The following is a 27,943-nucleotide window of genomic DNA, read 5'->3' as shown; positions in this document are numbered from 1 at the left end:
GGGGCGGAGGAATCAAACTCGGTTTGGCCATGATTGCCGCTTGTAAGGCAAACACCCTACCGCTGTGCTATCGCTCCAGCCCGTTATTTAGTAATATAGGAAATTGAAAGTCTAAACCACAGAGCAATATCATCTAATATAAGAAAGATAGTACAGTGGTTCAGAAACTTGCCTTGCATCCTACTGATGGAAGATCACATGGAGATCAAATGTTCAAATGTCTGGCATCATATTTGGCTCCCTAAGCAACACCAGGGGTCACTCTCAAGCACAGAGTCAGAAATAGCCAGGAATATTATAAGGTTAGACCACTCCCAGATCAAAAATTTTAAAAAAGTAAAACAACATAAGAAATAAAGTGAATCTTAAAAGAACCATTTTTGCTGCTGAATGAAGAACATACTAGAGAAGAGCCAGGGGCAGAGAAGGCAGCTGGGAGGAAACTGAAGTAGTCAAGGCAAAATGGCAAGATGTGGCTATAGTTCTCTTCAGTCTGGTTTCACCCCTCATTGGCTGACAGAAATCATTCTTCAAAAGAAAAAAATTCTACACTTTCAAAGTATCAGATAAATAATCAAATAGATAACCAGCACACAAATTCCGATGAAAAGTTACAACTGACACTTAGACTATGACAGATCTAGGTAAAGAAAGGCAGATACATCAACTTTATAGGACCACCTCCTAGAGGATACCTTCTGTTCTCCATGTACTGCCAACATCTCTGGCAACCCCAGAACACAAATTTATCATGCAATGCAATCAATGTGTCATCATATCTGTACTTGTGTTGCTTAGGAAATAAAACCCCTACTCTCACCTTGATGTTATTTTAAAATATGTATCACTTGTTCTTTGTTGATGTCTTTTTTCCCACCTCCCCGAAAGAGCCTAATTATCAGGCCAGAGTTTTGAAGAAAGATGGTTTTTATGTGGTTTTTATCTCCCAAGCACAATATTATCATGAAGTTATTTGTCTTTTATTTTTACAGTAACACAACGCTCTCCTGTAACTGAGACCATTATGCTGGCATGTGCTTTCTATAAAATTAGAGACAATTTTTTTTTGTTTTCAAAGTCACTATTGCTTCTTGGAAAACTCCCTTCGTATGCTAAATTAAATTCAATAAGCCAAAATTATACATTCACCTGGTCTGCCTTAAGGGATGCAAATAGAACCAGCAGAGACAATTTCATTCATGCACTGATTCAAGCAGTGTTTACTAAACCTTCACTGAACCAGGAATCTTGGGGGATGGGAAAACATATCACAAAATCAAATCTCTGCTTCTGAGGGAAATTCAGAGGGAAAAGCACAGAGAAATGAGCTTAATACAGGAGAGGCTGATAAGAGATAAAATAGAAGCAAAACAACATGCACTGGAAGTGCAAGAAACGGAGGCTTGAGTCTATCATAAGGAAAGATGCATTGGAGGTAAAGCTAAAATATGAATAAGCCTTTCTCTAAGAGCAAGTACAGCAAGGGTAGAGGAAAAGGCTAAGGCGATGATGGACTGAAAAATCGTTAAGAGGGGCTCTGAGTTCAAAGGTTAATTTTTAGGGAGATTAGGAAAAGAGGCAGGGCAGGTTTGAAGATCAAACAGGATTAGAAAAGGTAGCCTGGAGGCAATGTGTAGAGCCCCCCAACCTTGACTGAACTTAGATTTGGGATACTCAGGGGACACTAGAGATTCATATTTTACACTTCCAGGTAGAAATTTAAGGGAAAAAAATTCGTGTGTCAATTACATGCCATATGTATACTGACATGCACACATGCCTCTGCACCAATATGAAGACAGCAGAGAGGAGAGTGTATTAAAGCACATGGAAACGGAGGAGCATCTGCAGCAGTTGAGGTCTTCTCAAACTAGAGATCCAGAAGGCACAAAGGAAGTGTCAGACACATTCCCATAAGTGTTACTCTCTAACTTCCTAGCAATCTCCATTCTTATGGATTGCTTTAGCATGGCCTGCATGTAGACATCAAAATCGTGCTCTTAAAAATGCATTTTAAACATGACGGAAATTAGACTATAGTAATTGTTGGAAGTAGAGTATTGCACCTTTTTTCACAGTCACTGCCACTGTCCTCCCATTGTTCATAGATGTGCTAGAGCAGGCACCAGTAACGTCTCCATTGTGAGACTTGTTGTTACTATTTTTGGCATATCGAATACGCCATGGGGAACATGCCAGGCTCAGCCATGAGGAAGGGATACTCTCCGTAGCTTGTGGGCTCTCCAAGAGGAACAGAGGAAATGAACCCAGGTCGGCCATGTGCAAGCCAAGCCCTACCCACTGTGCTATTGCTCTGCCCTATATCTATGACCCCAAAAATAACAACAGTAAAAAAATTTTAAATTAAAAGTTCTTAAAATGAGTGTCAGTAAATTTTAATTTAAAAAATTATTGTAAAGATAAACCGTTTAAGTGAATCTGTTAAAATGTAGATTACCACATGCACAGGCTGACTCTAAGATGTGTACAGTAAGATCTAGTGCAGTGCTTAAAATTCGTAATAAATTTCTTTTAAACTCATGTTCCTTCTAAAGATAGAGCTTAACTCCTCTTTAGGGCAGGGTATACTTATGGACTTGCTTCAATGACAGAAGTAATATTCATGACCAGCAAATTTGGGTCATTATTTTCTCTCAAATTACCAATGCTCTTAAATTAATTCAGGTATTATGCCATGAGATCACTTTGAAGATTGAAATGAGATATCAAGGCCTCCTCCAAAAGCCCTGTGAATACAGCATTCTGAAAGTGGACCCTCCAGCTCCAGAAAACCAGAGGACAACAATCCCCAGACAACCTCTCATTGGCTAATAAACCTGAGTAGGAACCACTCAAAAATTCCTTACCCACAGAATTTTGAAACGTATTATAAATGTTTGCTGTTTCAAATGGTAAGCTTTTGGAGAGTAATTTGGGACTAATAATAAAACCACTCATAGCTATCATGAATAAAAATTAGCATTTTAAATCTGGAACCCTATTTAAAAAATCAAATATCCATAATAATAAGAATTCAGGTGTTTTCAAAATAATGAAAAATAAAATAAGATTTGCAAATTCAAAATGCATTTCATTTCTATGATACCCCTATGGGACCATTATCCCATTTAAGATTTAGGGAGATAACACAATGTCCAGGAAATTAAATTTTGTAAGAGCAACCTGACCACAATTTCCTGTATTTTAAATACCCTGCTAAAATTAACACCTGGAAGTATAAAAATATTGCAAAATATTTATTTATATGACTTGGGTGGGGTAGGGGGTGGGAAGAAGGACACGACCTGAAGAGTGAAGAGATAAGGGATTACTCCATCCCAGGAGTGCTCAAGGAGACATGCGGTGCCAGGCATGGAATGGGACCTTCTGCATGCAAAGCATATGCTCAGCCCCTTTGTGCTCTGGTTCCTCCTAATCCTATTTTAAGTGCAACAAGAACAGCTAAAGGATGGTCAGGTACTTCTTTCCCTGAAGTCAAATAAAATAAAGACTTTGACAAACAAGTACTTTCGTTGTAGCCATAATTTATCTGTGTCAATTCTTTGACTTCAGATCACAAGAATAAGTAAAACTATGAATGAGTATAACAGAGTATGATGATGAAAGACAAGGGTTCTAAATTGGACTTATTCAAGACTTAAATTTCATTTACTAGCGGTGTTTTGGGGTCTCTATCTCTTTGTCTCAATTTATTCATCTGCTAAAGTAATAGAATACAGCCCAGCTCTGAAAACTGCATAAAAAGTAATCAACATGTGTTAAACACTTTGAATAATACCTTATACATGGAAATACTTAATAAATGTAAGTTATTTTAATAATCCAATAAACAATATCCCACTAAACCTCTATTCATATATCCTAAAAGAGGCAACTTTTTAAAAAATTTGTATCTTATAATTTACTTTTCAATTGTGTTAATGTTTATGGTATTGATGTACAAAGCTACTGCTCCTCACTATCATCAAGGTGCCAAAATCCTCCACCAATGTCCTTATGTTGCTTCAATTTCACCTAAGAAGCAAAAAATTTTAACTTGGTTCTCATAGTTTGTCTTGTGGTTTTGAAGCCGTAAAAAGCAAGCCACAAGAAGATTCCTGTCCTCAGAAACTCTCGAGCTCATTCGCCAACATTGCTTGGTGCAATCCTCAGGCAACCACAAGGGAATGTACAAGCTTCCAAATCAGTGCAGAGAAGCAATAAGGGAAGACCTCAAGGAGAGAAGAGCAGCAGTGCTGGCCGAAGGCAGAACCCGGAAAAAGTATTCGCCACTCCCGCCTGTCCTTTGCCAACTACAAGGCCAAGATGACTGCCCTCTGACATCCTGCTGGATGTATCACATCTTCCAGAAGGGGAACGGAGAATGATTTCTACAGGGATCTCTTCGATAGCCACGTCCAACCTGCCCACATACCAAATTCCACAGGATGGATATGTCTTTCCCAATGTTCTCCCTTCCAAAATTCGACACGCCATTTCATTGGTAAAGAAGCAAACAGCACCCAGCCCAGACAAGGTCAAACCCGAACACCTGAAGAATCTGTTGTCAGTACTCATCCATACATTGGCTTGGCTCTTCACATGCTACCTGTCTGAATGCAAGGTTCCATCCCACTGGAAAACCAGCAGGACCATTCTACTGTACAAGAAGGGAGACATCCACAACATTGGCAACTATCGCCTGATCTGCCTGTTGTCTGTTGCCTACAAGCTGTTCACTCCAGTCATCCTGAATAGGATTGGCAGAACACTAGATAAAGGACAACCATACGAGCAAGCCAGTTTCCAAAGAGGATTCAGCACAATTGACCATATCCACACAATAACCAAGCTCATTGAGGTTTCTCGGGAGTTCAAGATGTCGCTCTGTCTAAAGTTCATCGATTTAAAGAAGACCTTTGATTCTGTTGAGACTGAAGCAGTTATCGAAGCCTTAGCCAAACAAGGCATTCAAACTCAGTACATCAGGATCCTCCGTGATCTGTATTACAGATTCACTACCAGGATCTCACCATACTACAAGGATGTGATCATCAACATCAAGAGAGGGGTTCTGCAGGATGATACCATTTCCCCGAAACTCTTCAGTGCCACCCTCAAGAATGTCATTCGACGACTGGAATGGGAAGGAATAGGAGTGAAAACAGTCGGCAACTACACCACCTCTGCTTCGCTGATGACATCGTTCTAGTAACACCAAACATTGGCCAAGTGGCACAAATGCTGGCCGACTTCAACCGTGAGTGTGGAAAGATTGGACTGCAGCTGAATGTCACAAAGACAATGTTTATGAAAAATGGACCAGTTCCTGACGTTCCATTTGCTCTCAACAGAATGAACAACTCCAAATGCAGCAGATCTGTGTACCTAGGTCAAGAACTCAACATGACGAATGGCCTGGCACCTGAGCTGCGCAGGAGGAAGAGAGCAGTGTGGAAAATCTTCAAGAGCGTCAAAGAAATAACTAAGAGAACGAAGAACCTCCGGCTCTGGGCACATCTCTTCGACTCCACCATTCTCCCTGCACTAACATATGCCTCAGAGACCTAGGCCCTACGAAAACAGGATGAGAACGTTATACAGGTCACCCAAACAGGAATCAAAACAGCTATTCTTGGAGTATCACGCTTCACTCAAATGATAGAAGGAATCCAGAGTTCCAACCTCCGTTGACGATTAGCCGCCCACCTATGAGATGGTCAGACTTCTTCAAGACCCTGAACGAATGGTTTGAGGCTCTTCATGTTTCTGGAGTGAGCAGACCCCACTGGGCTACACTAGCACACAATAGGGACAAATAGAGACGTTACTGGTGCCCACTCAAGCAAATCGATGAGTAACAGGATATCAAGTGATCAAATTATCAAAAAGACTTTCTGAGATTCACTCACAAGGAAGGAAAACTCCATGAGAAAGAAAACGGCCTACAACTGCTGCCAAAATACTATCATTCAGTATCAACATAGCACTAACTGCAGACATGATATCTATATTTCCTTGGGGAAATAAAGGTTGGCTTTGCTTCCCAGACTTGTCCCAAAAGGAAAGAGTTCATTGCCACTGTAATGTTTAAGATCACTCTCAATCTGAGGCGTATCCAGAAGGTCACTTGGTTACTTCTTCACATACATCTGCAAAAGTCTTCCGGGAAATTTTATATTGGCAGTAGCCCTGTCCTGAATATTGTTTATCGTGTCTACATTTCTAAAACCTCTTGGAGAGCCCGGAAAGCTACTGAGAGTATCCCGCCCACACAGCAGAGCCTGGCAAGCTACCCGTGGCATATCCAATATGCCAAAAACAGTAACAAAAACGGGTCTCATTCCCCTGACCCTGAAAGAGTCTCCGATATGGCAGAGTTGGGAAGGATGAGAGGCTGTTAAAACCTCAGGGATGGGACAAATGAAGATGTTATTGGCGCCCACTTGAGCATGTCGATGAACAACGAGATGACAATGCTATGGTGCTTCTCCACATCCCCTTCCTCACATACCTTCTTGTGCAAACATAGCTGGATATTTTCACAAAGTTGCATTTTTTATACCACCCTATTATAACCATTTGCCTCAAGTCACAAAACCCCACTAATCACTGAAATTCTTCTCTTCCAAGCAAGAAACACACACACACACACACACACACACACACACACAGAGAGAGAGAGAGAGAGAGAGAGAGAGAGAGAGAGAGAGAGAGAGAGCGCTTCCCTTTTTGCATTATCTCTTCAATATAGCTGCCCTCCACTATGGTAGTTCACCTAAATACATTCACTTCAAACAAGGAAAGTTCTGGACAGGGGCAATGGTAAAGAATTATTTTTTAAGCAACAACAATGAGTAAAAATAATTTGTTACAAAGTTGGTGAGTTTGAAAGACTTGACAAATAAGCTCACATATCTCAGCAGATTTATCTACCTGATAAATCAATCTTAAAACTGTTCCTTAAGTAGAATGCATGTAAAGAGTTACACAATGAATCATAAATTTTGTCTATGCTCACAACAGTCTTTCTGCACCTGCTCCACGAAAGAATTTAAAGAAAAACATCCTGAGAACTCTGGGTTCGATGGGACCAGAAACAGAGATCCTCTGCCATATCCCCCATCTCGGGTGATTCAGCAGTCATGCCATAAATCACCTCTGGCTGGTACCAAATAATCTCGTCATCAGCCACAATCCAGACTGCATGTCCTCTCCCAGAAGGGAGCACAACATCACACTTGCCATAACCATACTGCCAGGCTCCTCTGTGCCAGGCTGTTTCACTGAGGGCGCCCCCCCCGGGGGGGTGGGATGCAGGCCAGAGCCCTCCCCATCTCAAGGTACCCACGCCCTGGCAGCTGAAAAACCCCAGAACTCAACTTCCGCCATGCCCACGTCCACTCTCCACATGCTCGGGCTGAGCCTTACCCACAATTGAACCTATTCCTGGACTGTGTGGCCATTATGGGACACACCCTGCCCCTACTCCAAGAGTACTACACCACATTTGATGGGGTTCATAGTAGTATACAACCAATCTTAGAGGAAAATATATTTTTCACAGATATATACACATAAAAGCACAAACAAGGCTCAATCTTTAACAACATGTTAGTGATCTCTTATAGAAGGTTTTAATGGTCCCTGTTGAAATAGAACAATGTTCACACTCTTTCCCTTAAATATACATTTTTATAGCATTTTCAGTGGTTTTTCATAAGAAAAAATGTAAAATATATTATTTCAGTTCTGCTTTGGGACAGGGATTGGGGTTCATGATGGAAACAACCAAAATATGGTGGTGGGAAGGTTTAATGGTAGTGAGATTGGTGTTTGAATATTAAATTTAATCAAATATTGTGAACTCCCTTATAAAATAAAAAAATTAAGAAAAGAAGAGAAAGACATCACTGTATTCCCTCACAGAAGTTAATCAACACTGAAAACTCAATAAAAGTTCAGCTCAGGAGGACTAGAGAAATGGTACCACAGGTAAGGCACTGACTTTTCACACAACCCATTCCAGTTATATCCCTAGCACCACCTATAGGTTCAGATGGTCTTTGAAGCCCTAATAGGAGTAATCCCTAATCTCATAGCTTTAGTCAAGATGGAGCACAGCCAGGTGAGCCACAAACAGCAGAAATAGGAAAATAAAGAAATAAATAAAAGTTCAGGAAAGCATCCTCTGTCTGTGCAGGGACTTCTTTCTTCAGGTTGTTATGGGGGGCATCACTAGATAGTGCCGAGGAGTCTTGCTCCATCCCAGTGAACCATGACCTCAGCAGTTAAATTTGAACAGGCCTCAGAATGTTGAGAGGTTTGCTCAACATCTTGGGTTGATGGCATGCTCCCAACCTCCAAGTTCCTAATTTAGGAAGTGAAAAAACACAGCCATAAAATTTGCATTGCAATCAATTTCCCATGTAAATCTGATACTGCAGCCAGATCTGAGGATGTGAGTTTGAAGACCACTATCCTATAGGAAAGAGATAGAATCCAGAGATGTTACAACCTGACATATGGTAAATGTGTTAGCAAATTAGAAGGAACTGTTCAGAATGACCAGGTCTGTTGCCATTCATGTAAATATGACCCCTGGTCTTACATTTTTTTTTTCATTCAATGAGGAATAACGTAATCGATAAAAAATGATCATGCAAACTCGAAGTTTGTGAGTAAATATTACTTAACTCATTATTAAGGTATTGGATTGCCATGACAATAAAGCTGTATACAACAAAATTAAGAACAACGTCAACATTATTGTAAACACGTTACCTGTCATTGTCACTTTCCTTCTGTTGTTCATCGATTTGCTCGAGCGGGCTCAGTAACGTCTCCATTGTGACACTTGTTACTGTTTTTTGGCCTATCGAATATGTCACGGGTAGCTTGCCAGGCTTTGCTGTGCAGGTAAGATACTCTCGGTAGCTTGCCAGGCTCTCCAAGAGGGGCAGAGGAATTGAACCTGGGCTGGCCAGGTGAGCTGCGTGCAGGGCAAATGCCCTACCCACTGTGCTATCACCCCAACCCAAACACGTTACCTAAACTCTAATAATAATGATTTTTGAAAACAAAAAGACAAAATGATACTTCAAATCCACCCTAAATTCAAATAAATAAGAGAGGTTTTATCTGATATTCTATAGAAATGACTAATGAACTCTATTCAACGTTAAATTACTAAGAACCTCCACAAAATGATGACTGAAGTTCCAAATGATAGAGATGGAAATGGAACATGCTGTTTTGTGAAAACCCAATCAGAGCCAACTACAAAAGTGTGTAGATGTGTGGAGATAGTATTACAGCTTCATTTCCATTCTATCTGCTACCCTCCATATCCTTCCCTCCTTCTTCTCTGTTTAGTGTCACTTGGAAACAGAATTTAAAGAGCTCTAGAAAATGTTAACAAGCCCCAAAGACAAGAGTCTTTTCCATTATGTGAGTCTTCTTCAGGGATACCTACAGACCCCTGAGTTTAACTTATAGCTGGTGCTGACTGTATGGGAAGACAGGGCTTTAATTTTAATAGTTTTTATGATGCTTTTTTTATTTTTTAATTTTTATTAGTGAGACATCATGAGGTACAGTGGGAGACTTATAAATTTTAGTGCTTGGGTTTCAATTATACAATGATCAAATACCAATCCTTCTGCCAGTGCCTATTTCCCACCACCATGGATCCCAGTATACCTCCCACCCCCCAACCCCCCATCCTACCCTGCCTCTGTGGCAGGGCATTCCCTTTGGTTCTCTCTCTCCTTTTGGGTATTGTGGCTTGCAAAAGAGGCATTCAGTGGCAATCATGTTTGGTCTATAGTCTACTTTCAGCATGCTTCTCCCATCCTGGGAGGATCCTCCCAACACCCTTTATTTGGTGCTCCCTTCTCTATCTGAGCTCCCTTTTCCCCTAGCATGTGTGGCTGGCCTCCAAGCCATGACGCAAAATTCCTAATCTCAGTACTAATCTCGGCCATTCTTGGGTGTTAGTCTCCTATTTTGTTACTTTATGTTCCCCAGATGAATGCAATATGATGCATTTTTCCTTCTTAACTATCAACAACTACAAGGAATTTTAATAGATTAGACCAGGGCACAGGGAGGGTTTCCAAAAAAGCAATGAAAGTCTTTGTAGGGAAGCAAACCTAGAGAGTGATGGTATATTGATGAGCCTCAAGGCTACTGGATAGTCCCATCACAGCCACATGCAATATTTCCTGATGGTGATAAGCATGAGGCAAGTGATAGTATTTACTCCCACTGGTGTCCTGCCAACAACAAAAAACCTGCACGGTACATCAGTAGTTTCAACTGCAGTATTCCAAGTAAAGCAATTCCTAAGGAGAGTCATGAAATGCAACCATTTGTGATTCTACTGAGACACAGATCTGATTATTGCCAATTGTGGGAGGACCTAGAAGCTTTCCAGTCCAGTACCCACAGCTGATTTGGTATTTTCATTCTCTTTTATTAGGCTTATTAGTGAGCAATTATTTTTTAGAAAATGACTACCAAGTGAGAAAGAAAATGTCAATGAAATTTTGAAGGATCATTAATTTCCAATGTTTATGTCATGAACAGTCAACAGACGATTTTCTGAAGGACTGTCAATCTGCAGAAAATCAGTATTCTTTTACCAAGACCTTACATTTGAAAATAGAAGCATTTATGAAGGATAAAATGTTCCTCTAACCCCTCCAGTAGTATGCCTAGGCAAAGTCCTAAGAGGAACTGAATTCTTGAAAGAAATTATGATTAAGACTAAGGAAAAACTGGAAAAATACAGTGCTCATTTGTTTTCTTAAAAAAAAAAAAAAAGATAAGCATTCTGGCCAACAGCCATCAATAATGATACAACACGCCCACCGGGAACCAGCACTCTAAGGTTCAAACAGAAAATGCAAGTTCCTCTCTTGCTGGAGAGATAAAAACAGCTGTACAAAATAAGCTACAATATAAGATAAAATTTCATTAAGTAATGAAATGAGTTCACAGTCAGTCCTATAGGAGAACAGATAAGGAAGCCATCAATGGGTACAGGAGTAGACAGAAAGTCCTTCCATTACTGACCAAAGTAAGTTATCAGGTCCCCACACAGGGGACTGTATGGTAACATTTGTATAAACAAGTGAAACAAGAAATATACCCTGCCCTCAAGGAAAACAAGTTCTGAGATAGGTAGTTCCACTATAGAATGTAGCTTGAGCTATAGAATATACTTATGTACAAATATCAAAGCAGAAATCTTGACAAACAAAAAGTGGGGAGAGGTAGTTTCCATGGCACTTTTTCCATCAGACTAACTTGGACTAACTTGGTAAGAAGAATGAACATACATGCACACAATAAAAATTTAGAAATGAGAACTGTCCAAAGATAAAAACATTTAGATTGTGATCAAACAAGTACTTTCACCCCTACTGATTAATGAAGCCAAGATTACTATCCTGCCATATAGCCTCTGTACTTCATTTCTCAGCTCACTTCCTCTTCCCATATCAAGCAATTACTCACAAGTGGTCATGATTCTTTTCGGCCACTGCATCTGAAAGTGCATACTCACCGCTCAACCCCAAACACAAACACTGCAGCAATTCTGTGTTATGCCCCTTTACCTCATTTTCCTGCATAGCACTTACATGTTTCTAGAATACTATATTTATTAACTGTGTCCACACTAGAATGAACATTATATAAAATGTATTTTATTCATTGTTTTAACTTAAACACCTAAAACAGTGCCTGACATATACCATACAAAGAATATGTCTACAAGTGGAATAAATGAGTCAATAAACATGAATATATACTTGTTCTGGTACCTATGCAATGTTCTGTTTGTTTTATAGATTAAGTATAATATAGTAAATACTCTATTTGGTAGTCCTTTTTGTGTAATTTGTATTATTTAAATAAGTTCTTCCAGGATAAGCTTTCTTTACAAAAAAATTTCCCCAGTACTAAGTACATAAAAACTTTAATAGGAAGTTCCATCTCAGAGCTGAAGAGATAGTACAGTGGGTAATGCACATGTAATTTGCATATGGATAACCATATGTAATTTCCACATACGGTCCCCTAGGCATTGCCAGGTATAAGCCCAGAGCATACCCTCCACAACTGAAAAAAGGGTTCAAAACTCCCTTCCTTTTTTAAATCAATCATTGAATCTAACAAATAAGGCTGGTACATTTTCATTACTGAAACTGGCAAGTAGATCCTTACTATTCACCTTACTATTCACTAACTGGCCATTTATTGTTTTATTGGACACATCATTCTATCAAGAAATGTTTAGTGATGACCTATCATGGTTCACATCTTATACTTAGCGGTAAGCAAATGGTGGTGAACAAGACAACTAGAATCTTTGTTCCACTGGAGAAGATAGACCAAGGGGGAAGTATAACAAAAGTACTCTAGATGAGCCTTTGATGCACAAAATAGGAACCTGTATCTTACTTCTGTCGCACTGTCCTTCTAATGTTAATCGATTTGCTCGAGCAGGCCCAGTAACATCTCCATTGTGAGAATTGTTGTTACTGTGTTTGGCATATAGAATACATCATGGGTAGCTTGCCAAGCTTTGCTGTGTAGGCGAGATACTCTCGGTAGCTTGTCGGGCTCTCTGAGAGGGGTGGAGGAATTAAAAACGGCTCAGCCAGACTGGCCACACACAAGGCAAATGCCCTACCACTGTGCTATTACTTCATGAAGAGTAAAAAAAAAAAAAAAAAAACCAGCATCTTTGTACATATTTCATTTTTGTTTTTTGAAATGTCTTCCTTTGTTTATATCCAGTCTTGCTTTGTTTGAAATCCAATGTTAAAGGTAATGAACATTATCAGAAAACTTCTCATTTAAAAACATACAGTTCAGTACTTTATTAGCATTTTCTCTAGTTTCACAATCATTCCCTCTGTTTAATGTCCATCCATTATCATCAGGACAAAGAGAAATCCAGCATCCAGCATCCAGTGGCTCCTCACACCTGCACTCTCCTTCCATGTTTAATGGAAAAATTAATAGGAGTCCATCAGGTAACAAAGTGACAGGGTTAAAAGCACCCAGAGACTTAGAATACTTACCCTGACAATTTGGCAGTGACCCCTGAGAAATTTCTGATACAATCACTGGACGAAAGCCCATACTCAGATACTTAACAAATGACATTTTCTCCCGTCTATAAACTATGATTTTCAAAACTACCTGGGCCTCAGGCAACAGGAGAACTGGTTGAGAATACAGAATCCCAGGTTCTACGAGAGACGTCTCATCCAGTGGAACAGAGTGGAGGTATCAAAATGACCTCAAGAAGTGCCTCAGGAGAACCTCAAACTAACTGTATAAACGATAAGCTCACCATAGTGTAGGTGCCTAATACTATACACACACACACACACACACATACACACAGAGCACTAACACTGAAATCCAGTTTTATGCGACACTGATAAAAATGTGCTGGAGGGACAACACCGAGAGGAGGGCATTTGACCCATTTGCCTTAAACACAGCCGACCTGGGTTCGATTCCTTTGTCCCTCTTGGAGAGCCTGACAAGCTCCCCATGGCATATTCGATATGCCAAAAACAGTAACAACAAGTCTCACAAAGGAGATGTTACTGGTGTCTGCTTGAGCAAATCGATGAAAAACAGGAGGACAGTGCTATACAGTGCTATACTGATAAAAAATATATTGGAGTATAGCAAGAGGGGTAGTGTATATGCTATACCTCACAAATTTTAAACAGTTGGTCAACCACTACAAAAGGCCTATTATGAGGTACTGAGTCAATCATTAGAATCATAAAATATTAGAGTTGCAATCACTTTGAGGTCTCCACATTTTATAGAGTGCTAAAATTCAGCATGGAGACTGGTTCTGACCAATGAGCCCCCTGACAGCCAGTAGCAAATTCAAGTTTCCTGATCCCCAGAGCATAGATAGTCCTTCCACTGTATCACTCTCCTTTCCTTTCTAAAATAGGATGTTTTTTTTAAGATGCCAGGGGCCAGTTTCCAAAGATAAGAAAAATAAGGTTCATTCATTGTACTCAAGTATGATTTATGTTTGCAACCTTTAGAAGGAGGAAAAACTGTTCTGGGATTTATTCTGCCTCCCTCAGTTTCTTTTTTTTTTTCTAATATAAAAAGCTGGTAAAGACATAACCTTATATTGTTAGAAAAGAGAATTTAAAAGCATTTAAAGAAGCAAGCCCGGTAACAATCACACTGTGATTATCTGTGAAGTTGCCAGAAGCCGATTTGAGGACTGAGGTCTTCTGAACACTAAGGATTTCTAGCTGCCAGCCAGTGAGTACAGGAACTTCTTGATCTCTGCAAGACTGTGGAGAAAGGCAAAGTTAATGTTCTTCCCTGTTTTGATGCATATCTCAGGTCTTTGGTTTGAATTTTAAAATTTAAAAAAGGACATAGTTTCACCTCTATGTTGAGGATACCACTACTTCCTTCTAGCCCATCACTGCCACGTGACACTGCAAGAGCACAGATACGTAGGCCTCACACCTAGGCTCTGTCAACTCTCCTCAACTCTACCTAGATAGAACCCTAAAGAATAGGGGGAAGTGAGAACTAGGGATTTACAGATAACCAAATATTTCCAGGTAAGAAGACAGGGACAACTGAGCTCTTTCCCACTCCTACTCTCCACACACAACCATCCCCAACTCCCAAAATATCTAGCATTGAAGATTAAAAAGGCCCTCCCGTTGATCATCGATTTGCTCAAGCGGGCCCAGTAACGTCTCCATTGGAGACTTTGTTGTTACTGTGTCTGGCATATCGAATACTCTCGGTAGCTTGCCGGGCTCTCCGAGAGGGGCGGAGGAATCGAACTCGGGTCGGCCATGTTGGCTGCGTGCAAGGCAAACGCCCTACCGCTGTGCTATCACTCCAGCCCTGCTATCACTCCAATTCTCGAAACAGAGGGGATACAGTATACCCAAAACTGAAGTTTAACCACTCTTTCAGTCAAAATTCCTTTCCATGTGTGTTAGTCACTTTGCACATGTAATTCCTCTGCATCCGCTTCAAAAAATCCAATCTTCAGCTAGACTCTAATTAAAAAACTCGAGTAATCTAGAATGAAGCTAAGGTAAAGCAAGTCTCTCTCAAAAGAATGGTAGGCATGAGGCAAATGAAAGCATACAAACAAAATCATTCTATTAAAAAGAGCAAAGACTCCACTTAATATTAGCAACTGAAATTCCTAATTCTATAAAAAGGCCAAATCACCCAAATCAAGCTCATTCAGGCCAAGGGCTTCTGAAAAGTTTCCCACTTGTGACCCATTTTTGCAAGATAAATTTTTATGCAATCCCAGGTATACTGGTAATTTTTTAAAGCATACATATGCGATAGCACAGCGGTAGGGCGTTTGCCTTGCACGCAGCCAACATGGCCGACCCGAGTTCGATTCCTCCACCCCTCTCGGAGAGCCTGGCAAGCTACCGAGAGTATCTCGCCCGCACAGCAGAGCCTGGCAAGCTCCCCGTGACGTATTCAATATGCCAAACACAGTAACAACAAAGTCTCCAATGGAGACGTTACTGGGCCCGCTCGAGCAAATCGATGAACAATGGGAGGACCTTTACTTTACTTACTTTACTTACATATTTACTGATGATAAATTTTTAACAATTTCTTTATTTCTTCTGATGCCCACATTCAGTCACTTAACCCAAAATTTCACTGTCCTTGTTCAAGTTATCACTCTATAACTAAAAATAATAGAACTTTGCATTTATTTATAGAACTTAGAGACATTTCTGCACTATCCACACAATTGTTTAATTTGGTGAGATTGACCATAAATGTTTTGCTTTTCCAGATCAAACCATGAAAGTGTTCTAGGAAAAATCTGCAATTGTAGTCTCATTCCCTATTTTCAATTCCCAATCCACTTCACTTATTTATGATTAAATTACATCTTTTCACTATATTGTCTATAGATTGTTAAATGAAAAATACGAGCAGGTAAGCGAAATGAGTCAGAAAGAAAGGGACAGACATAGAAAGATTGCATTCATCTGGGGAACATAAAGTAACAAAATAGGAGACTAACACCTGAGAATAGCAGAGTACCAGGTTTTAAGTACCAGGAGGTTTACTCCATTACTTGGAGGCCAACCACACATGCTGGGGGAAAAAGAAGCTCAGATAGAGAAGAAAGGACCAAATAAAGGGTGTTGGGAGGATCCTCCCAGGATGGGAGATATGTGCTGAGAGTAGACTCTAGACTGAACATGACTGCCACTCAATGCCTCTTTTGCAAACCACAGCACCCAAAAGGAGAGAACAAGGGGGAATGCCCTGCCACAGAGGCAGGGTGGGATGGAGGGGACAGGGGGTGGGAGGGATACTGGGATCAGTGGTAGTGGAGAATGGGTACTGGTGGAGAGATGGGTATTCGATCATTGTATAACTGAAACCCAAGCACAAAAAATTGTAAATCTACAACTGTACCTCACGGTGTTTCACAAATAAAAATCTAAATTAAAAAAGGAAAAGTATGAGCAGGAATGGAAAACATATTGTGACTCTGCTTTCCACCAAAATTGGAAAATAGCCACAGCAGTTGTTCTTCAGCCCACCCACAAAAGCCTTGAATGTTGACTTCTAAAGGATCCACACAGTATAATGTTTGAACATTTAAAGTTCCATAAATTTGTTGTTTAATCAAGGTAACTCTGTGTATGAACCCAAGTTGCACACAGTAATTAGGCGGAGAAAATATGCAGGCACAGTTGAAGAACTAAATAGGTTCTGTTACAATAAGCCATGCAAAATCATGGAACAGAAAAATCTGAGCACTGCCTCTTTATAGCCAACAATGATACATACACATAGCAAGCTTCCACTGGCAACAGAGAGCACAAATCCACCAATTTATAGCAATTTAATTCCCATCTCCAATTCTCAATTTGTAGTTATCTTCAGAAAAAATATTTTTTATCCAACTACCAAACCCAATTTCTACTGTCAAGACTATCTTTCATTTCCTTGATTTATTGAACCTATTAGCATAGCCTCCGATTTATTCTAATTCTATAGTAACTCAATGAACTGAATACATGCTTTGCATGAAAGCAAACCAGGTGCTATTTCTAGCAACCATGCCTGCCACCCCCACTCCCCCACAAGCACTCTCACGAGTAAATCATGAGCATCACTAGGTGTGGCCTCCCCCGCAAAACAAAATTTGAATGACTTACTGTGCAAAGTTCCAAAAGTATATCTGGTGGATATCTCTTACGTAAACTAAAATCCGAGAGATTCCTCATTGCCTACAAATCCTAAAATCTGTTATCAAGGTTCTCCATGATCCAATTTAGTCTCTCATTCAAACCTTTTTCCTCCCTCACAATCATGATCAGGACCATTCTGTTGTTCATCGATTGCCTCGAGCAGGCCACAGTAACGTCTCCTTCGTCCTAGCCCTGAGATTTTTTTAAAAAGTGCCATGTTAAAGGCTCTTTCAGGATTAGGAGAATGAGACCCATCATTGTTACTGGTATTTGGCATATTGGATATACCACAGGGAATTTGCCAGACTCTGCCGTGTGGGCAGGTTACATTCGGTAGCCTGCTATTTTGTCCAAAGTAAGAATGAGATAATAAGATGTAGCATGGCCTCAAGCTTCCAGGAGCTGGGTTTTATTATAGTCTCTGAGTCTTGGCCGTTGATGGGATTACATGGCGCCAGGGGGCCAGTTGGTGGGTGTGACCCCTGCCTACTGGAATATGAAGGATCTGGGTGGAGGATGCTCAGCCCCAATCCCAGCAGGCTTGGAGATCTCAGCCCTGGAACCCGTATGTCTTTGTTCCTCTGCCGGTACCTTCATGCGTGTGGAGAGTGGTCGCAGCATGGTGGTGGCTGGTTCTGGAGGTCTTCAGCTGCAGGAGTCCTGGTCAGGGCAGGGAGGGAAACTCAACCCCTCCAAGGGACCCTGGCAAGGACAGCCAGGCGCCGGGGCATGAGACTCTGCACTCTTCTCTTCCGGGAGCTGGGTTTTATATGTTGGACTATCTCCTTCAAAGGGATAGGTAGGCCAGGAGTAATTCCTGAGTACAGAGCCAGGAGTAATCCCTGTGCATCACTGGGTGTGACACCCCCCCCAAAAAAAAAGAAAGAAAGAGCTAGGTGGGTGAACAGGTGGGTGAATGGATAAAATGGATCAGTGGATGAGTACACGGGCGAAACTATTCTATTTACTTAATATAAGGTTTGTTTGTGAATCCAAAGTCTCTACTCAGGTAATGAAAGAAGACAAATTTGCTCCTAAAACGTTTGGTTTTTCTACCTTGTCAAAACCATCAATAGTGCTACCTCTGGGCTAAACAGTTGTATCTAGCCAAAATGAGACCTCTATAATTGAGTGGTTTTGCCTTTAGCCTTTATGATTACTATCAAAATAGTGACATAAAAATATCACTTGATCACTTGACATCCCGTTACTCATCAATTTGCTCAAGCGGATGCCAGTAACGTCTCCATTCATCCCTGTCACGTGCTAGTACAGCCCAATGGTGTCTGATCATTCTAGGAACATGAAGAGCCTCAAACTGATTGTTCCAGGTCTTGATGAAGAAGTCTGACCATCTCATAGGTGGTCAGCCACACAGTCTTTTGACGTCCCATGGACTACAGTCTGTAACGGCTCTAGTCCAGCGGTCGTCTCTAAATCTCATTACATGTCCAGCCCATCTAATTTTCGACGCCTTGGCAAATGAGACAGCATCCCTGATACTTGACCATCGACGGATGTCGGAACTCTGGATTCTTTCTCTCATTTGAGTGAAGTGTGATACTCCAAGCATAGCTCTTTTGACTCCTCTTTGGGAGACCAGAATAGCGTTCTCATCCTGTTTTCATAGAGCCCTGGTCTCTGAGGCATATGTTAATGCAGGAAGAACAGTGGAATCAAAGAGATGTGCCCAGAGCTGGAGGTTCTTCATCCTCTTGGCTACTTCTTTGACCCAGCCACCACCATGCGCCAGGATGCTTTCTGGACGCTCGGGCCGAGACTCACACACAAGTGAAGCCCCACAGAACCAGGTACGCAGAATTCTGAGACCTTGGACTCCAAGCTCAACTGACCCAGAAACAGAGATCCTCTGCCTGCTCCCACCCACCACAGGTGACCAAGGGATTAAAACCAGGAGCCCCACCCTACCCTGTCCTGTCTGCTTCCACCAACCACAGGCTACCCAGGGATTATACACAGAAGACCCACCCTACAGGTACCAGACAAATACCTCCCTGGTAGACCTTCACTACCTCCACTACCCAGCCACTACCCAGCCACCACCACAGTCCACGCTTTCTGGACTGCACGGTTGCTTTGCGGCCATGTGACACATCATAAGACACTTAATACCCATCTTTCAGGATTGTCGCACTGTATTTGATAAGATTCAAATATGGTTTGAACCATGGGAACACCTACAAGGGTGATTAGAGGCCGCCCTAAAAGACTCTGTTCCTCTTGGAGAGCCTGGCAAGCTACTGAAAGTATCCCGCTCACATGGAAGAGCCTGGCAAGCTATCCATGGCGTATTCAAAATGCCAAAACCAGTAAATACAATGGGTCTCATTCCCCTGACATAAAAATATAAGCACCAAAAAGACAAATGTAAAGCTAATAAAGAAGAGAGACTTCAAGGGGGAAAAAATGAAGTATATGAACCATGCATATTTATAGCACCTGCAAATTAACTTCCTGGAAACAGTAATAAGCAGATAAAGTACCAATCCTCTGTGGAATCAGGCACAAAATAGATGCAGCTGCAAGAACACAGAAGCATGGACACTTTGGCTTGGAAACATCTGCCCCCCACTCTGCCCAGCAATTCTCCCACATTGCCTAATTGAGTGGCCTTCTGTTATCAGCCCTGACCTACTGCTGTCTTGGACAGGCAGATTCATCCCCCCTCCTAATATGAGATGAGAAGGAATTCAGTGCAAAAACACGATGTCTCCTAACTCCTTGACCTAATTAATCAGTGTAACTTACCCTTCATACTCCAAAAGTCCCCTGCTTTAATTGTACCCCATTAAGTGATATTCTCTAACTAGAGCTTTCTGTTTGCTGCTTTCCAGGCCTTGGATCATACTTGGAAAAAACCTAGCCTTCTCTGATTATCCGCCATCCCACTTCTAACCTAATTTCTCATGCATATCAGTCTATGCAACCATCGCAGCATACTAAAATTATGTAGGGAGTACACAAAAGAATGCTGATGCCTATGCACAAAATCCTAAAACTCTGATTTATGACTGCTATGGGATGTGACCTGGTAAGACTACACAAGACTTGTTTCAGAAGTTATCTTTGCCTGGCCAAATGGGCTGTTTCCACCAAACACACATAAAGTGCTATCTCAATTTCCCTTTTTTGAGGACTGTATCACGTTGCAAATTACAGACAGCTAAGTTTGTCTCAGCTCTGGGTCAACTGGTTTAGTTTTTGACAACCCCCGGCAGTGCTCAGCACTTACTCTTGGGTTTGTGGAAAAGAATCACTTCTGGTCGGCTCAGGGGGCCAAATGCGATGCCAGGGATCAAACCAGGGTTGGCCATGCAAGGCAAATGCCCTACCTGCTGTACTATGGCTCCAGACATAGTACAGATATTTTTAAGTATCTCGTGGAACTCTAATGTATATCAAGATTGTGAATCATTAATGGAAAGAGCATATTAAGCAGCAGCACTGCAGGTAGGGCATTTGCCTTGCACATAGCCGATCCGGGTTCGATTTCTCTGCCCCTCTCGAAGAGCCTGGCAAGCTACCAAGAGTATCTTGCCCGCACGGCAAAGCCTGGCAAGCTACCTGTGATATATTTGATATGCCAAAACCAGTAATAACAAATCATTAAACAATAAATCAATAGAAAATTATATTTTTCAGGTAAAAGGTGCATCACAGGACAAGCAGATAGCTCAAAGGGATGGAGCACATACTTTACATATGCAGCCCTAGGTTCAATCCCCAGCATTACCCAGTCTCCTGAGCACCAAGCTTAGAATAACAAACAAAATTAAACTCAAAATGCTTAGCTGCAATTTGTAAAAATGGCTTTAATTATCGACACTTGGTGTTTGTAGATTAGATATCAAATGGTTACCTAAGGGGAGAGTTCTGTATCTTTTTCATAATCGCTGTGGATGGCACTATATATTCGTTTAACACTTCGTGTCTAAAGGCTTGCATAAACTCCTTTTTGTAAATCAGTTTTAGAAAAAAAAAGTTTGTACAAATGTTTTTCTTTCTTGGGAAATGAAAATCAAGTGCCAAGGGCTAGAGGAGACAGTACAAGGGAGTAAGGTGCCTGCATTGCACACTGCTGACACAGCCCTCACATATCAGGAGTGACCCCAGAGCAAATAGCTAGGAGTAAGCTCTGAGCACCACTGGTTGTAGCACAAAACTAAATAAGATAAAATAAAAGTCAAATCCCCTATTCTACATTCTATTTACCATGTTATATTTTACACTCTACCTACATAAATTTTGATTAACTATAAAGTTTTCCTTTCCTTTATTTTTTTTTAAGAAGTATGGTATGATTTTGGGAACATTTTTCTAAAGTTAGTGAAGGAACACACAAATGCAGAAATTACTGGTCAAGTCAATAAAGCCTGATTTTGAGGGAATCTCTTGGATGCCTCCCCTCCAATTCATTACACTTTCCTCTTTTCTTAGATGTCTTAAAGAACTTTGCACAAACCATGGAATCTGTACAGTATAAACTATTCAAACCATATCAGACGAGATCAACTCTAAGGATTTTGGAAACTATCACTTAGCTTATTTACGTGTTAAAATACCAAATCTTGTATGTTAACAAAGTTAAAATACAAAAGGTTAAAATACAAAAATCTCGTTAGACTGAATTCTGACCTAACCTCACAAACTCTGATTCTAATTTCCAAAATGCAGGTGGTGCATTCTCTTAAAGTTTTCTATTTTTGTTTCCCCCAACTCTGCTACTCCTAGCAAAGTAACTTCCACAATCTCTTCCTTTGCACCCTCTTCCATATGGCTGAATTAATGAGCTTGCAAGCTGGGGGCAATGTCTCTCCACAGCTGTCTTTTCAAGCAATTATTTAGAAACAGAGAAGGAAGTCATTAACAATCCTGGGAGTCAGCCAGAGACAGCTCTGCCACACAAAATACTCCAATAGGGACATGGGCCAAAAGGTCACTTTTTATTGGGGACTGGAGTGGGCTTGGGTAATAAAGTTGTACTGAAAGGAAGATAAGGAGCTAGTGGCAGGTTTTCACTGAGCTTTCCTGGCATCTTCAATAATAGCATTTTTGTGTGCAAAATAAATAAATAAATAAAAAGTCTAGCTGAACCAGTCAGTAATTTGTTGAAAAGTGACTACAGGGAACCAGGAAAGATTGCCAAGAAAAAGTAATACCTCTCGGAAAAATCTGACCTTAGAGACCAAAACAGCTGCCTAAAACAGTGGTGGAAGTTCTTTCCACGTCCTTCCCAGAAGGTGGCAACATGGGTAGACGGGTACCAAATGTTATAATGGTAGTCACTATAATAAATGTTAGTTAAGTCTACTCAAAGGCATGTCTGACAGGAGAAAACCAAACCACTGGACAAAAGTGGTTAATTCATCTGACTAGTTTTCTACTCACAATGTGCTCCAACACTGGTTTGACCAATATAAGACTTCCTGGAATGCCACAGAGCAGAAGTTGCCAAATTTATTGGCCTCCTTTCAGAAAAAAAATATTGGTCAGGGCACCCACTGGATTATCTATCATTGTTATTGGAACAAACAGAAAACACCCCCCACTGCACCCAAGATACCCATTTCCACAAACATATATAAATGAAATGTCACTTTTCTCAAACCACACATACTTTCACTGTTATGTACTCTGAAATCATTTATTCCATCACATTTTTAAAAATCACTGGCTGTCACCCACTAATGATTCATACACTTTTCAAATTTGTTTTATGAAGTAGTTCACAATATTTGATTACATTTAATATTCAAACACCAATCCCACCACGATTAAGCCTTCTCACCACCACTGTATTTCGGATGTTTCCATCCCAAACCTCAATCCCTGTCTCAAAGCAGAACTGAAATAATGTATTTTGTATTGTTTGCTGAAAATGCTACAAAGAAAGTATCCTTAGAGGAAAGAGTTTGAAGAGTTACACACTTTTAAAACCTACTGCCACTGGTATTTAAAACCCACTGTGATGGGTACACTTCTAAAACAGATAAAAATAATTAAGGTTCAAGCTAAAAATCACATAGTAGGTTGAGACAAATGATGGTTCTCTTTTCATAAAACACTGCGCTTTCTGAGGGAGAAAAAATATAAAGCTCCTATTTACCTGAACAGTTAAAAAATACAACATAACATTCTATCCGGACAGCTAATGCACTGGATTATGTTGTCAGATAGCTGCCAAATTACATCTATAGATCTTTTTATTCTGTTACCCAGAAGGGATTATTTGTTTATGTTTATCACATACCTCGGTTTTGAGCAGAAAATTTTAACATTTCAGCTCCCCAAAGTAACTTTGTTTAAAACAAAACAGGAACAATACACCACTGAACATTTTACCTGGAGTCAGAGGGAGCCACAAGAATGCAGAAGAATTTGATTAAAAAAAAAACAGCTTTCAAAATCTATGACTGTGGGGGCTGTAACGATAGCATAGCCAGTAGGATGTTTGCCTTGCACGCAGCCAACCCAGGTTCGATTCCCAGCATCCTATGTGGTCCCCTAAGCACCACCAGGAGTAATTCCTGAGTTCAGAGCCAGGAGTAACACCTGAGCATAGCTGCTTGTGACCCAAAAAGCAAAAAAAAAAAAAAAAAAAAACCCACAAAAAATTTATGACTGTGTTAGAAACAAAGAAACCTAAGAAACAATGGTAATGAACTTATTACCCAATTAATACTACATACGCAGATTTTTTTTAAAAAAAAGGAACCCTGCATTCTTATAAGACACTCAAAACTTCAAAGTAAAAAATGTCTTTGATTGATGAATGAGACTGTGAGATCCTCTAGGAGAAAAGCACTTGCCTTGCATGCACTCAACCCAGGTTTGATCCCTGACACTAAATATGATTCTCCCAACTGGATATTGCCCCAAAAAGAAACAGAACAAAAATCTTTTGAGTAATAAGATGATGAAGGAAACATCATCACTTGGAAAATGCCACAAGCAGATAAACACAGTGCCATCACTGTGGCTCTATGGTCTTCCTTCCAACAGAAGCCAACCTTATCTGGGGAGAGGAGAGGAGGGAATATCGAGGCCATGCCTGGCAATGGTCAGGGGTTACTCCGGACTGTATTACAGGGGCCATATGGGATGCCTGGGATAGAACTCAGGTCAGCTGCATGCAACATAAGTGCTTTAGCCATCTTGCTATCTCTCTGGTCCCAGAAGGCAATTGACATAAGTGTTGATACTGCCAATGCTGATGCTAGAAGGCAAAGTACTACCAGAGCAGGATAAATGATGAAACTTCAAAAAGAGTACTGCACACTGCTTAGGTAATGTCTATTAGATCAGAAAGATCTGAAGTCGTTTCAAGTTCTGAGATAAATGCCTGGCTTTGCAGCACTGTGGAGTGTGTGTGTGGTAGGGCAGGGGTGGTATATTTAATTGTGTATCTGTTTGCCAGAGAATTTGAACAAATGTTATCACCTCAAACTTGGAGGGGAGATAAATATTTACACATTTCTATTATAAAAATACACTTTTTCTCACCACACAACTAAGGATAGAGACAGCAAAATGTAATTCCCCCTTTAAACTATCAGTTTAAATAAAAATCAATTCAAACAATTAAATAAAAAAAGTACTGCTGACTCAGGCACAAACTCAGAGAGGGAATACCCCTTAAGACCATGAGGGAGGCAGATGCAGAATCCAGCACATCACCAGTGCTTAGTTTAAAAAACTGAATTAAAATAAGCATCCTCAAACTGGATTAAAGACCTCAACATCAGACTGGAATCCATAAGGTACATTTGAAGACAAGGTTGGCAAAACCTTCCATGACATTGAAGCTAATGGTATCTTCAAAAATGACATGTCACTGGCCATCAAGTGAAAACAGAGATGGACAAATGGGACTATCTTAAACTAAGAAACTTCTGCACCTGAAAAGAAACAGTGACCAAAACACAAAGACAGTCTACAGAATGGGAAAGGATAGTCGCCCAATACTCATCCAACAAGGGGTTGATATCAAGGATATACAAAGCACTGGTTGGACTCCACAAGAAGAAAACATCCAACTCCATCAAAAAATGGGGCAATGAAATGAACAGAAACTTTCTCAAAGAAGAAATCCAAATGACAAAAGGGCACATGAGAAAATGCTCATCACTAATCATCAGGGAGATGCAGATCAAAACAACAATGAGATACCATCTCACACCACAGAGACTGGCCTCATGGTGTTTCAGTAATAAAAATTTTTTAAAAATCAGAAAAATAAATAAATATCTGAACACCCACACCACAGAGTCAACAACACTGAAATCAAGGGACCCAGACCTGAACAACTGAACCTAGAAAGAACCCTCTCAAGAGGGCAGGCTGTGTGTTCATGTGTGTGTGGGCAGGGGGGGCTAGGAGGAGGGGGTGAAAAGTAGGGAGTATAGGAGGAAACCTGGGGACACTGGTGGAGAGAAGTTCCACTGATCGTGGGACTGCTACTGCAATACTGTAAGTCTTCAACTCAATTATGAATAACCTTGTAAATCATGGTGGCTTAATAATTTCTATTATAAAAATAAAATCTAAGAGTATTTTAATTATGGCTATACAAACTGGTAACACTTGGCACATGGTAATTCTGGAACATAAAATATTTATATTGACTATTTTTACTATTGTATTATTTTATCAGGATAGCACAGCAGTAGGGCATTTGCCTTGCGTGCCGCTGGCCTTGTCGAGCCAGGTTCGATTCCTCTCCCCTCTTGGAGAGCCCGGCAAGCTACCAAGAGTATCTCGCCCGCACGGCAGAGCCTGGCAAGCTGCCCGTGACGTATTCGATATGCCAAACACAGTATCAACAAGTCTCACAATGGAGACATTACTAGGCCCGCTCAAGCAAATCAATGAACAACTGGAGGACAGTGCTACAGTGCCTACCTAAATGCTCCTTAGTATTTCAGTCTACTTGGATATTTATTCTCTTGGTACAAAATTATAATCACAACTGAAAAAATACTTTAGGTAATAAAAGCTGTATTTTAAAATAATCATTATTTTATGGTCATTTTCCCCCTCCAGTGGCATACTCTAGCACTGACCTGCATCCTTAGTGGTTTAATGGTTACTGTTTGAGAAAGCATTCAATAACCATGCATTCTGAAATAACTCACTTATAACTCACTGAAATAACTCCTTCTTTTTTTGCAATAATCACTACTATCACCATTAATTTGTCCCAATTCTCTCTCCACCCCATAGTCGTGAAAGCATATAATGATGCATCTATGAACTACCACTGTATTCTTAGTACACAGAATAATGCCTAGGAACACGAGATAACATGAAATTACTAACTATAATGTTGAACTTCTACACTAGAATTCAGTCTCAAGTCAATTGCCTCTTACTCCTCTATATTTGGAGAAGAATCACAGGAAGACAAGTTCTGAACTCAGAAGTCCTCATCTGTACATGCACTGCTTCCCAGTTTCCTTTAACATTTCTAAGAAACAACTCCCTAGATCCCCTTGGCATTGTTCTGGGTCATTTAGCTTCTCATTTCCTCTAAGCAAAAAAAAAGGGATTCCAGAAATCAAAATATGACTTCCTGATTCCTTCAGAGGTGGTCTGAGGTTGGAAGTCCTTCAACCAAGGTCAGATATCCTTTACACTCAAAAAGAAAATATCAGGAAAAGGCAAAGGTAAAGTTATGAGGCAGTCAAACTCTGCACTGATACAGTCCAACAGAACCAAAGACAGCTCTAACATGACCTTCTTCTCCTCTTCAAAGCACTGGCTGGAACTTAAGAGTTCTCTTCTGCTAGATCCCTATGTTGTGCAAGATCATACCAAGATTTTAGATATTTCCAGTTAGCAGCTGAGTACTCATTTCCCTCTGATGCTCCACTCATTCATCTAAGTCTTTCCAAAGTTCTTATTAAAGAGCCACATTATCTTTTCTCAACAGCAGGCAATCAGGCAAAGACATCTAACTGAAACCAGTTTCCAATACAATGTACCCAACATAGTGTGGCGGGCACTTGGTGCTACCTTGAGTAGTTTAATGTCTAGTAAAACAGTGGAAAACAGATTTGAAAGTTTGAGGATAGCAGGTATAGGAAGAGAGTGCTGTCACAGCAGTACAATAAAAGCAAATTACCTAGCACTGCAGTAGATGAATGAATAAATCCAGGCCAAGATCTTGAGGCAGAACTATATTACTGACTCAAGAAATTATTTCATATGACTATACTACAAATTGGCTTCAACAGACATTTCAGTCGGTACATGTATTCCCTACTGATTGGTAGTATCTATTCAAATGATCAAAAATAGTCCATACTTTAATTCAGAATAAGTTTTAGACCTCAGAAACAGGCAAAGGGGGGTAGGGGATGGGGGCTGAAAAACTGAAAATCAGTAAATGTTACATTTAGGAGCAATCTCTCTGATATGCCTCAAGCTTGCTAATAGCATTTTTATGCCACAGGCATACATTCCCTTGCCCTTATTTTATTCCACAGGAAGTCTTTCTCTAATAGCTGTGGAAAACTGAAAAAGAGAAAAGAAGGATAATGTAAAGCATTCTGGTCTCTCCCCTGCTTGGAAGACTTAAGAGCCTGGTAAAGATGCTTTCAAAAAAGAAAAATCATTGTGAGCACAACAGAAGTGGCCAAGAA

General features: G+C 40.5%; 1 protein-coding gene across 5 annotated transcripts in view; it reads right to left on the bottom strand.

The window, feature by feature from the left end:
* AUTS2 (activator of transcription and developmental regulator AUTS2) overlaps window positions 1–27,943 on the bottom strand; it is a 1,241,040-nt gene that overhangs the window by 994,232 nt on the left and 218,865 nt on the right. The gene's annotated exons all lie outside the window — the stretch shown is intronic.

This window comes from Sorex fumeus, unplaced genomic scaffold, assembly GCF_029834395.1.
Source record: "Sorex fumeus unplaced genomic scaffold, SorFum_2.1 ptg000126l, whole genome shotgun sequence".
In the NCBI taxonomy this organism is placed as follows: domain Eukaryota; kingdom Metazoa; phylum Chordata; class Mammalia; order Eulipotyphla; family Soricidae; genus Sorex; species Sorex fumeus.
The sequence above is the reverse complement of the archived record's forward strand: the minus strand, read 5'-3'. Positions and strand labels throughout refer to the sequence as shown.